Genomic DNA, 13639 nt, shown 5'->3' with positions numbered 1-13639 from the left:
ACATCTAATGTTTGCTTATGAACCTACTGCCACTTTTGCCCATATTGTTGTAGGTTTCTTGCCATCCCATGCAACCTTGTAAGGGGTACTACTTTCGTGTGAAACCTGCTGAGATGTTTTGCATTTGAATTGTAAAACCTGCTTTGAGGTTGCACAGTTGACTTGCCTAAGCAGCCTTTTAATATGCATGTAATGTTGAATTTTCACTGGTTAAAAGTCACAACTTGTTTCACAACTTCACAATCGAACTTGCAGTCTCACATATCATGTTTAATATGGCAACCCACTTTTTCTCCACTGAGCCAAGGGGGCAGGTGATAAAATCCTGTTCAAACTTACAAGTCATGACTTCAGCTGTCTGCATGCTGCACCTGGAATTCCTCTCCCAGAAGTAGGTATATACCACGACTACAGTATTGTTTCACTATAAGACATATTAATGTTTTCTTTTACTTCTGGCATTTTTCGCATTTAGACGCTGCACTTTCAACATAAACCTTGGATTCGAATTTTAACTACAACTGCAAAATTGTAAACGAACCTTTCATGTAAGTTAGAAATAATCCTGTAGAACATTTCATACACACGCATTTCTATGGAGGTGTTTGTATAGAAAATCCAGTTTCAGGAAATATTTCCCTACTTTATAGGGGGCGGTCGGGTAGCCTAGTGCTTAAAGGTATCCCTCGTCACGCCGAAGACCCGGGTTCGCTTCCCGACATGGGTACAATGTGTGAAGCCCATTTCTGGGGTCCCCCGACGTGATATTGCTAAAAGCGGCGTAAAACTTTACTCACTCACTCACCTACTTTATACACGCTGAGAAATATGTCATTGTAGATGTCTAGTCTTTATCAAGCTCCTCTCTTTTCTTGACTGACATTGTCAATCGAGCCACAGCGTCTACCGATATTTCTATTTCAATGGTGAGCTATCGCATTTTAGATCCGGCACAGGCCGGAGTTTAACGCAGCCTTCCTAGATCTATGGGGACGTAATGTATTCTATCGTTCAACGCTTGCAGATTGTTTACATCTTTGTTTTGTTTAACACCGCACTCCAGCTATATGACGGCGGTCTGTAAGTAATCGAGTGTGGACCAGACAATCCAGTGACTGATATCATGAACATCGATCTACCCAACTGGGATACGATGCCATGCATCAACCACGTCAACGAACCTGACCACCCGATCCCGTTAGTCGCCTCTTACGACAAGCATGGGTTGCCGAAGACCTATTCTAACCTGGATCTGTGTACTTCTTAGTTCCAATTTGCAGTTTTGTGGGAGGGCAAGGCATAGAAACGGCTAAATGTATAGAAAATGGATACAACTTCGCGAGCAAATATAACCAACAAATACGCAAACAAATATTAAACTGCAACTAAATAATTTGCCGTCTATAACTACTTATCTTTCTAAGAGGTGATGGATCAGTATTTATTGTCGGAGACCATATAACAATAATTAATATTGCTTGCAATTTTATGAAACTATGTTTATATATAGTTTATCTTTTTTATAAAACAATATCTGTTTTTGAAAGTGACAATATGACTAAATGAAGAATTTCTATTGAAGAAAACCTCTCTCTCTCTCACCCTCGAAAATTTGTTTTATTCTCGTTGGTTCGATTATTTTCACGTTATTTCAATTATTTTCTCGAAATTTCGAGGCTTTTTCTCGTCAATTTATATATATACATAATTTTAATAACTTTCTCGTAATTTCAATTTCTTTTAAAATTTCGATTCTTTTTTAATATACTTCAAATAACAATACATCTTCGAAATAAAGAGAAAATAATCGAAGTAACTAGAAACAAATCGAAATTTCGAGCCTTTAAAATAAATTTGAACAAAGCCATACCTGGTGTCCCCGCCGTGATATTGCTGGAATTAAGGTTTGATTTTCAGGGTTTTGTACTGCTAAAATGTTTAGTTTTTAATATGAAAATATTGTGTTTTGAAAATAAAACTATTTTGACATTTTTGTCAATTGAAAATTTGTCAGTTTCTGAGAATCATGTAGTTTTCTGATTGTCTCAGACTTTGAATAATCATAAGAAGATGCTATACAGAAGCCATGTGTCATTATCGAGGGAATGTAAATGCTCTTTCCTGCTGTCTAACACTGCCCGCTGGGTCTCACAAGCTGACGTGAGTCGATTTGCACGCAAACGCAACTGACAGTGACACTGGTGACATCCATTTGTTGTTCGACGCTAAAGGCTTCTTCATGTCCCTGCATCTCATATGGACACGGGCTGCTGTTTGGGAGACTTGTTAAGGATTTAGACAGGCCTAGTTTTTAAGAAGTTTTAGAAACATCTAATGTTTGCTTATGAACCTACTGCCACTTTTGCCCATATTGTTGTAGGTTTCTTGCCACCCCATGCAACCTTGTAAGGGGTACTACTTTCGTGTGAAACCTGCTGAGATGTTTTACATTTGAATTGTAAGACCTGCTTTGAGGTTGCACAGTTGACTTGCCTAAGCAGCCTTTTAATATGCATGTAATGTTGAATTTTCATTGGTTAAAAGTCACAACTTGTTTCACAACTTCACAATCGAACTTGCAGTCTCACATATCATGTTTAATATGGCAACCCACTTTTTCTCCACTGAGCCAAGGGGGCAGGTGATAAAATCCTGTTCAAACTTACAAGTCATGACTTCAGCTGTCTGCATGCTGCACCTGGAATTCCTCTCCCAGAAGTAGGTATATACCACGACTACAGTATTGTTTCACTATAAGACATATTAATGTTTTCTTTTACTTCTGGCATTTTTCGCATTTAGACGCTACACTTTCAACATAAACCTTGGATTCGAATTTTAACTACAACTGCAAAATTGTAAACGAACCTTTCATGTAAGTTAGAAATAATCCTGTAGAACATTTCATACACACGCATTTCTATGGAGGTGTTTGTATAGAAAATCCAGTTTCAGGAAATATTTCCCTACTTTATAGGGGGCGGTCGGGTAGCCTAGTGCTTAAAGGTATCCCTCGTCACGCCGAAGACCCGGGTTCGCTTCCCGACATGGGTACAATGTGTGAAGCCCATTTCTGGGGTCCCCCGACGTGATATTGCTAAAAGCGGCGTAAAACTTTACTCACTCACTCATCTACTTTATACACGCTGAGAAATATGTCATTGTAGATGTCTAGTCTTTATCAAGCTCCTCTCTTTTCTTGACTGACATTGTCAATCGAGCCACAGCGTCTACTGATATTTCTATTTCAATGGTGAGCTATCGCATTTTAGATCCGGCACAGGCCGGAGTTTAACGCAGCCTTCCTAGATCTATGGGGACGTAATGTATTCTATCGTTCAACGCTTGCAGATTGTTTACATCTTTGTTTTGTTTAACACCGCACTCCAGCTATATGACGGCGGTCTGTAAGTAATCGAGTGTGGACCAGACAATCCAGTGACTGATATCATGAACATCGATCTACCCAACTGGGATACGATGCCATGCATCAACCACGTCAACGAACCTGACCACCCGATCCCGTTAGTCGCCTCTTACGACAAGCATGGGTTGCCGAAGACCTATTCTAACCTGGATCTGTGTACTTCTTAGTTCCAATTTGCAGTTTTGTGGGAGGGCAAGGCATAGAAACGGCTAAATGTATAGAAAATGGATACAACTTCGCGAGCAAATATAACCAACAAATACGCAAACAAATATTAAACTGCAACTAAATAATTTGCCGTCTATAACTACTTATCTTTCTAAGAGGTGATGGATCAGTATTTATTGTCGGAGACCATATAACAATAATTAATATTGCTTGCAATTTTATGAAACTATGTTTATATATAGTTTATCTTTTTTATAAAACAATATCTGTTTTTGAAAGTGACAATATGACTAAATGAAGAATTTCTATTGAAGAAAACCTCTCTCTCTCTCACCCTCGAAAATTTGTTTTATTCTCGTTGGTTCGATTATTTTCACGTTATTTCAATTATTTTCTCGAAATTTCGAGGCTTTTTCTCGTCAATTTATATATATACATAATTTTAATAACTTTCTCGTAATTTCAATTTCTTTTAAAATTTCGATTCTTTTTTAATAAACTTCAAATAACTATACATCTTCGAAATAAAGAGAAAATAATCGAAGTAACTAGAAACAAATCGAAATTTCGAGCCTTTAAAATAAATTTGAACAAAGCCATACCTGGTGTCCCCGCCGTGATATTGCTGGAATATTCCTAAAAGCGGTGTCTCACTCACTCACACCCATAAGGCTACAACAGGTTCCCTCCCTTCTGACAAACACGGGAACACATATAATGCACAGTAGGATTCACTACATGTATTGGGGTATTCAGAAATGATAAAGGGTATTATAAATCCCCCCCCCCCCCCCCCCCCTCAAAGGCACAACTAAACATCTTTACGACAGCCCTGTGGAAATGTATTTTCTGGACAAAAAAGATCACTAGTGTTCATTGGAGGCGTTGTTACAATATTGATTGGAAAATATATCAGATTTGTCTGTGGTAAGAGCTAGGAGGGACATTCTAATTATGATTATATTTCTAAACTGTAGAAACAAAGAGGCCAATAAGAATTAAGGTTTGATTTTCAGGGTTTTGTACTGCTAAATTGTTTAGTTTTTAATATGAAAATATTGTGTTTTGAAAATAAAACTATTTTGACATTTTTGTCAATTGAAAATTTGTCAGTTTCTGAGAATCATGTAGTTTTCTGATTGTCTCAGACTTTGAATAACCATAAGAAGATGCTATACAGAAGCCATGTGTCATTATCGAGGGAATGTGAATGCTCTTTCCTGCTGTCTAACACTGCCCGCTGGGTCTCACAAGCTGACGTGAGTCGATTTGCACGCAAACGCAACTGACAGTGACACTGGTGACATCCATTTGTTGTTCGACGCTAAACTTACTCTCTTTGAAGTAACTAGAGCGGTTCATAGAAGCCACTGTGGCAAGGCTCCTGGTGTTGACGGTATCCCGATGGAATGTCGTAAATCACAAAATGTTATTTTGGCTATGCACAATATTTTTAATATCTGCTTTAGCACAGGGAAAATCCCTGCATAATGATTAAAGGGCATTATTAACCCCATACCAAAGTGTTCTACTTTAGATCCGTCGGATCCATTATCGTAAAGAGGTTTGACCCTCATCAATCCTATGTACAAATTATATTGTAATATTTTAAACAACCGTCTGTAATCTTGGGCTGAAAGTACAGGAGCTCTTAATGATGCGCAAACTGGGTTCCGGAAGCGTAGATCAACTACGGATCATATTCACCCTGTTTGTTATTTTATTGAAACAAGAACATGTTTTAGAAAAGGCATCATTAAAGCGTATGATAGCATTACCAAATGTGTGCTGTGGGAGAAATTATGTAACATTAGTGTGAAAGGGAAAATGTTCCTAGCACTTCAATCTTTATATGATAATGTGAAATGCAGTGTACGTATAAATGGTATGCTTACACCCTGGTTTAATGTTAATCGGGGTTTAAAACAAGGATGTTTACTCTCGCCAATTCTGTTTAACTTTTTTTTATCAATGATTTGTTTGACAAGCTAATTGAAACTGATATTGGTATTTGTGTTGATGATTTACTATTGCAGCATTAGCTGATGCTCATGATCTTATTCCCCTTCAGAATCAGCAGATGATTTGAATCGTCTATTACATGTTGTGAATACTTGGTGTGTAGGTAATAATATCCTTATTAAAAGTGACAAATCCAAGATTGTACACTTTAGAAATGTAAACGCTCCAAGATATACGAACATGAATGTGAATGAAAGAGTGTGTTTTCAGTGTAAAAGAGTATTGAGAATGAATGTCATGTATGGCTGGATTGAAAGTTTAGAAGATTAGAAAGGATGTATGTGAAAGTTTATACGAAAAGGTCAGTTTTAGCTATCCCAACTTCCTAGTCTTATGTAATATTGATAAAGTTATTTTAATTTTTCATTCTTTTTATATGTCCCTTTTACACTAATATATTTATGCTGTATATACAGTGATATATTTTAAGTCTCTCGTAACCCTCAGCGGGTGGCTTACAATCTGTCTGTCTGTCTGTCTGTCGGTGTAGATTTACTAAGGCAGACGGAATATACCTATATCTGGGCGTGACGTGCCGATATAAAAGCAACATTGCTCAAAGGATTAACCGTGCGCGAAATACGCATATGTCGGAAAGCGCACGATAAATTCCTAATTTATGTAAGTACGGATTAACCGATAATACGTGGACTGATTACTCATTTTTATCTAATTCAGTGGATTAATTTTAAAGAACTGTGTACATAATGAAAATACATGTCACGTGTGCTATCTCATCTGACCAATGAAACTTGACACTTATGGGAAACACCTGAAACGAACTTACTTGATTTTAAAATATTTGATTGTTACAAAGACACGTGACATTGTTTCTTTGTCCCATGTACCATGTGCATGATTGTCCCCATTCAGGATGCTGCTATAGAGTATGTCCCCTGTACTCCATGCAGTGCATGTTTGTTCCCCTTCAGGATGCTGCTGCAGAGTATGTCCCCTGTACTCCATGCAGTGCATGTTTGTTCCCATTCAGGATGCTGCTGCAGAGTATGTCCCCTGTACTCCCTCCAGTGCATGTTTGTTCCTCTTCAGGATGCTGCTGCAGAGTGTGTCCCCTGTACTCCCTCCAGTGCATGTTTGTTCCCCTTCAGGATGCTGCTGCAGAGTATGTCCCCTGTACTCCCTCCAGTGCATGTTTGTTCCCCTTCAGGATGCTGCTGCAGAGTGTGTCCCCTGTACTCCATGCAGTGCATGTTTGTCCCCCTTCAGGATGCTGCTGCAGAGTATGTCCCCTGTACTCCCTCCAGTGCATGTTTGTTCCCCTTCAGGATGCTGCTGCAGAGTATGTCCCCTGTACTCCATGCAGTGCATGTTTGTTCCCATTCAGGATGCTGCTGCAGAGTATGTCCCCTGTACTCCCTCCAGTGCATGTTTGTTCCCCTTCAGGATGCTTCAGCAGAGTATGTCCCCTGTACTCCATGCAGTGCATGTTTGTTCCCCTTCAGGATGCTGCTGCAGAGTATGTCCCCTGTACTCCCTCCAGTGCATGTTTGTTCCTCTTCAGGATGCTGCTGCAGAGTGTGTCCCCTGTACTCCCTCCAGTGCATGTTTGTTCCCCTTCAGGATGCTGCTGCAGAGTATGTCCCCTGTACTCCCTCCAGTGCATGTTTGTTCCCCTTCAGGATGCTGCTGCAGAGTGTGTCCCCTGTACTCCATGCAGTGCATGTTTGTTCCCATTCAGGATGCTGCTGCAGAGTATGTCCCCTGTACTCCCTCCAGTGCATGTTTGTTCCCCTTCAGGATGCTGCTGCAGAGTATTTCCCCTGTACTCCCTCCAGTGCATGTTTGTTCCTCTTCAGGATGCTGCTGCAGAGTGTGTCCCCTGTACTCCCTCCAGTGCATGTTTGTTCCCCTTCAGGATGCTGCTGCAGAGTGTGTCCCCTGTACTCCATGCAGTGCATGTTTGTCCCCCTTCAGGATGCTGCTGCAGAGTATGTCCCCTGTACTCCATGCAGTGCATGTTTGTTCCCCTTCAGGATGCTTCAGCAGAGTATGTCCCCTGTACTCCATGCAGTGCATGTTTGTTCCCCTTCAGGATGCTGCTGCAGAGTATGTCCCCTGTACTCCCTCTAGTGCATGTTTGTTCCCCTTCAGGATGCTGCTGCAGAGTGTGTCCCCTGTACTCCATGCAGTGCATGTTTGTCCCTCTTCAGGATGCTGCTGCAGAGTATTTCCCCTGTACTCCATGCAGTGCATGTTTGTCCCTCTTCAGGATGCTGCTGCAGAGTGTGTCCCCTGTACTCCATGCAGTGCATGTTTGTTCCCCTTCAGGATGCTTCAGCAGAGTATGTCCCCTGTACTCCATGCAGTGCATGTTTGTCCCCCTTCAGGATGCTGCTGCAGAGTATTTCCCCTGTACTCCATGCAGTGCATGTTTGTCCCCCTTCAGGATGCTGCTGCAGAGTATGTCCCCTGTACTCCATGCAGTGTATGTTTGTTCCCGTTCAGGATGCTGCTGCAGAGTATGTTCCCTGTACTCCATGCAGTGCATGTTTGTCCCCCTTCAGGATGCTGCTGCAGAGTATGTCCCCTGTACTCCATGCAGTGCATGTTTGTCCCCCTTCAGGATGCTGCTATAGAGTATGTCCCCTGTACTCCATGCAGTGCATGTTTGTTCCCCTTCAGGATGCTGCTGCAGAGTATTTCCCCTGTACTCCATGCAGTGCATGTTTGTTCCCCTTCAGGATGCTGCTGCAGAGTATGTCCCCTGTACTCCATGCAGTGCATGTTTGTCCCCCTTCAGGATGCTGCTGTAGAGTATATCCCCTGTACACCATGCAGTGCATGTTTGTTCCCCTTCAGGATGCTGCTGCAGAGTATGTCCCCGATGTTCCATGCAGTGCATGTTTGTCCCCCTTCAGGATGCTGCTGCAGAGTATATGTCCCCTGTACTCCATGCAGTGCATGTTTGTCCCCCTTCAGGATGCTGCTGTAGAGTGTGTCCCCTGTACTCCATGCAGTGCATGTTTGTCCCCCTTCAGGATGCTGCTGCAGAGTATATCCCCTGTACTCCATGCAGTGCATGTTTGTCCCCCTTCAGGATGCTGCTGCAGAGTATATGTCCCCTGTACTCCATGCAGTGCATGTTTGTCCCCCTTCAGGATGCTGCTGCAGAGTATATGTCCCCTGTACTCCATGCAGTGCATGTTTGTCCCCCTTCAGGATGCTGCTGCAGAGTATGTCCCCTGTACTCCATGCAGTGCATGTTTGTCCCCCTTCAGGATGCTGCTGTAGAGTGTGTCCCCTGTACTCCATGCAGTGCATGTTTGTCCCCCTTCAGGATGCTGCTGCAGAGTATGTCCCCTGTACTCTGTGCAGTGCATGTTTGTCCCCCTTCAGGATGCTGCTGCAGAGTATATCCCCTGTACTCCATGCAGTGCATGTTTGTCCCCCTTCAGGATGCTGCTGCGATTGTGTTAAAAAATATTCATTCTTTTTTAATTGTAGCATTTTCTTTTTATGTAACACTTGGTTAATACTCTATGACAATCAATTCGCAATATGTTAAATGCTACCTCCACAATGTACATTTAAATTCAATCCCAATGTAACATTCTTGACAATATTCTTTATTGTTAACTCATATTCAACTATGACATCGATGAATGCTTGATTCTGATTGGTTAAAAAGGGGTTTCCTTTTTTGCTACGGAAACACCTTTCAAATATATTAAGCCTTTTCACACAAAAAACGTGCGCATGAGTACATAGATAGCCTACATATCGATTCATAGAAAATGGCTGCCGATCGATCACCCCATATAAACTGTAAAACTTATCTATATTTCCTCTAATACACGCAGGGTCTCTAATACCAGCCAGGTCTCTTATACACGCCGAGGCAAGGGCTCTCGCGATAGCAGAAGCATTGCCTTGGCGTCTCAAGGGTTGCCGTGGGGTCGTGGCGTGGCGTCCATGGCGAAGTCTGAACCTCCTGTGTACAAACCCTTCTGCCTCCTTTGAGCCTCCAACGACGACCTGGCAAATTTTATGGTCGCATGCGGGAAGCACAAAGGTCGTCATCCTGTGTAAAGGCCCCACCAGATACATCTACAGATAGGCCAACTTACTGCTACTAAATGCATGGCTTTAGACCAGTCAATCCTAAAATACACTTCATGCATGTGTCCCATGCCAATACTTGCCATTATAAACAATACATTATGACGTTAACGTTTTGATGTTACATCTAATCTGATGTGGGGTTTTGCAAATTTGTTTTTTTGCGTAAGCCAGTAACCAGAATATTCTGAAAGATGAATCATTTTTGCAAAGAACGCATCAGACGCCAAGGATATTTCCGGTTGGTCTGATTGTGTGACATATAATATCGCATGATCCCAATAGATGTACAGAAATAACGAACAATGACTCAATATAGTGGTACGTGCTCTAATATAGACGTTTTGTAAACGTTGTTGAAAGATTTACCCTGTGACACGACCAGTCGTGGAATTGTGAAGGCGGCAAGCCGTGCCGCGCCATCAAAGCAATTAATGGTCTAAGGGAGATAATTGGAGCTAATAAGAAAGTAAGAGTAGGTTCCCTTGCATCAGCTCCATACAAGCTCCTTTCCAGTGCGTGACACATCGCTGCCACCAGTGTGGGCGCGGCCATTACAAGAATCTTGAAATTTGCCCTCCAACCCCATATGTAGTAACGTTTATACTTTTGTTTGTGTCTTTGGGAATGCCATCATATTTCAATTTGAAAAGGTTTACGACTGACCATGTTTTCCAGTATAGAGAGCTCCGGAAACGTGTCTTTATTTAAACTCCTTACACCGTGTGAAATGGTCCGAGTTCTATAAGGAAATTCAAGCTCCTTACAACGATAGTCTATTCACGCACTGGAACGGAGCTCAGAAATTACTGGTTATCTCCCTAGTGACAAGGCCGAATGACGTCACAACTTAGTACGGACATGCGCACAACACACATATTATTTTCTTAACACAGTTACTTCCCTTGATAAAGTACAACGCAGTGTTCGAAGTTTGCATGTTGACCCTAAAGGGAGTTTTGACAAGAGACGTAACCAAGTATATACTCGTTCTTATGTTTTGTACGCGCCGCAAGCTTAACGCTTTCAGCCAGACAGGTCTACCGTCTAGTCTACTTACAAGTGGAATTACTTTGTCTACTCTGCCCAGCATTTAGATTCAACTGTCTACTTGAGGCCTTTTTTTATGGATTCTCGATATAAATGGCTAGAGTTGGAATTATTGATAACCATAAGTTAATCTATTATGTGGGTGAATACTACTTCACTCAGACTTTGCTAGGCCCCATGTGAATGTAACACAATTATTTATTTACCCGGTATTTATCTTTTACAAAAAGTCAACTGTAGAATTAGATCATGCCTCTGAAATATGTTGAGGGTGTGGTCTGGTCTATATTGAGAATATAAATCTAAACCTTTTGCAGTGACCTGTCCAATTTAGATCTGTACATTATTAAATCTATCTTCCAAGAGAAAAAAGAATTAAGGGAGTTAATATATTTTACTGAAAGGAATATATATTCTGTTTGCAGACTGTAGCCCATCTATAAAAGAGGGTATATGTTTAATAATTGTTACATTTATATACTGGTTTAAAACTGAAAGCAGATTGTGTTTGATCAGGATTTGTTTGCTGTATTCATAATATTTGTAAAACTGCATTATGTTGTTTTGGTGCTTATCCAATCGACTGTAACATTTAATTACCCATTTAGAAAATATTGTTTTTCAATTATATTTTTATTTCTTCCAGACCAAATGTTTTTTTTAAATGAAATTTTTGCCTAAAAATATTTAATAAGCAAAAAACATTATTATTTCTCTAGCTTCTTTTCTCTGCTTTTTTAATACAGAGCAAATGGATGCTATGTGCATGTTTACGAATAATTCCTCACTTTCCAGCGTGCAGCAACATTCCAATTGACGTAATTAATGTCACACAATGCGGTTACAATGTCCTCAAATCAAAATCTTTTGGTAAACTAAGTTTAACAAACAAGAGTCCGTGGAACAAACAGTTGAAGCCTGAGATTGTTTGTTCTATTGACCAATCAAATGTTACTTGTTTTAGTGTTTATGTCAGCCCACTGGAGGGACGGGGGGGGGGGAGAAACACAAGCTTACAAGTGAGTTTGATGATGGATCACAATTATTCTGCTCCCAAAAGGCACCCCCAAACATCTTTATAAAAGCCCTGTGGAAATGTGTTTTCTGGGCGAAAAAGATCACCAGTGTTCACTGGAGTGTTACAATATTGATTGGGAAATATATCAGATTCGTCTCTGGTAACAGCTGGGAGGGAAATTCTAATTACAACATGTGAAAAAAGCACCAATAAGAATTAAGGTGTGATTAACACTTTTTTTTAATGCTCAAATGGTTATACTATAATGATTTTACAATAAATTACAACGAAAATACAATTACGTTTTTACATTTTTGTTAATTGCAAATCTGACATTATATTTAAAATAACACATATTTTAATCTGAATGTCTTAGTCAGAGAATCAGCATGAGAAGATGCTACACTGAAGTATAGTAATGAATCCAAGTTCTTATGACTACAGAAATAATATAAGTGTTTACAGTTTCAACTCACATTGCTTACATATTTCTAGATTAATTAATATCACAAGTGTCTGAAATGCACAATCCTCTTATGTCCTTATATAGGATAGTGCATTTCTAACACTTGTGATTTTAATTGATATAGAAATATTTAAGTAATGACACAAGGGCCTGTGTTTTAACTGCCAACACATCTAGCTTGGCATGTATAATTTATTTGTTACATTTAACCTTCACTGATGTATTAACTGTATCATGTCTTATGTGTAATGGAGCTGTCTTAACAAGCATTTTGCTTGTTTACCAATTCATTTACACATTTTTGTGAAGCTAAATATGTTTAAACCACAACTGCCAACCATCAATACATTAGTGTTTGAGGATAAAGAGAGTGAGTGAGTTGGGTTAAACGCCGCTTTTAACATTATTCCAGTTATATCACGGCAAAAAAGATTATTAATTTTTTATTCAAGTTAACTTTCACAAGGAAAAATGTTTTCTGTAAAAAATCCCCCCCCCCCCCCGGCTGGCTATGGCACTGTAATGTCTGGTAGATTATTGCACATATATATAGCGTTGTGTAGGGGGAAATGAACCAGGCAGGGTAAGAACAAGTACCATTTTTATATGTCTTGCGGTATGATGTGTCCAGGCATGGAACCACTGACCAGAGAGTCTATATAGTATAGTCTCCCCCCTCTGACCCTCCGCTCCCCGGGCAAATGCTCTATCCATTACACCACAGTGACTGTTTAATACATTTCTGGGTAAGCGTTTGTCGTAAAGTAACTATAACAGCATCCTTGATGATCCAGTGTATCACATTTACTGATTATAATAATGGTGGGAGATGCAAGACACTGGACAGTCGAGGATGCTGATGTTGGTCGTCAAACCCAAACAAGTAACATACAATTAGAAGATGAAACTGTAATAGTTCAGATATGTTTTGTTGGTTGTGTTGTATTTCAAGTCTCATTTTTAACAATAACTTGTTGGGGCGGTAGGGTAGCCTAGTGGTTAAAGCATTCGCTCATCACGCCGACGACCCGTGTTTGATTCCCGACGTGGGCACAATGTGTGAAGCCCATTTCTCGCGTTCCTCGCTCGATATTGCTGGAATATTGCTAAAAGCAGCGTAAAACCATACTCCCTCACTCACTCACAATCACATGGTCAATATTTTACTCTCAACATCGTGTATGGACTCTTATTAACATGATCAAATATGAAGAATTATACCACTACAGTGAACAGCCGGTAGGCAAAATGGGTTTCTGATTTTGATATTTTGCAAACCTTACTCCATTTTAGACAAGGATCTTAGAAACAAAGTGTGCGAGTCATTTTGGTTTTAAGCTGCTCTTGGCAATATTTTAGCAATATTGTGAATGTCATAGAGGATTACATCAAAGTTGATTCCACACTC

The sequence above is a fragment of the Haliotis cracherodii genome, unplaced genomic scaffold (assembly GCF_022045235.1).
Source record: "Haliotis cracherodii isolate W230 unplaced genomic scaffold, xgHalCrac1.p SCAF_7, whole genome shotgun sequence".
In the NCBI taxonomy this organism is placed as follows: Eukaryota; Metazoa; Mollusca; class Gastropoda; order Lepetellida; family Haliotidae; genus Haliotis; species Haliotis cracherodii.
This window is presented reverse-complemented; position numbering follows the sequence as displayed.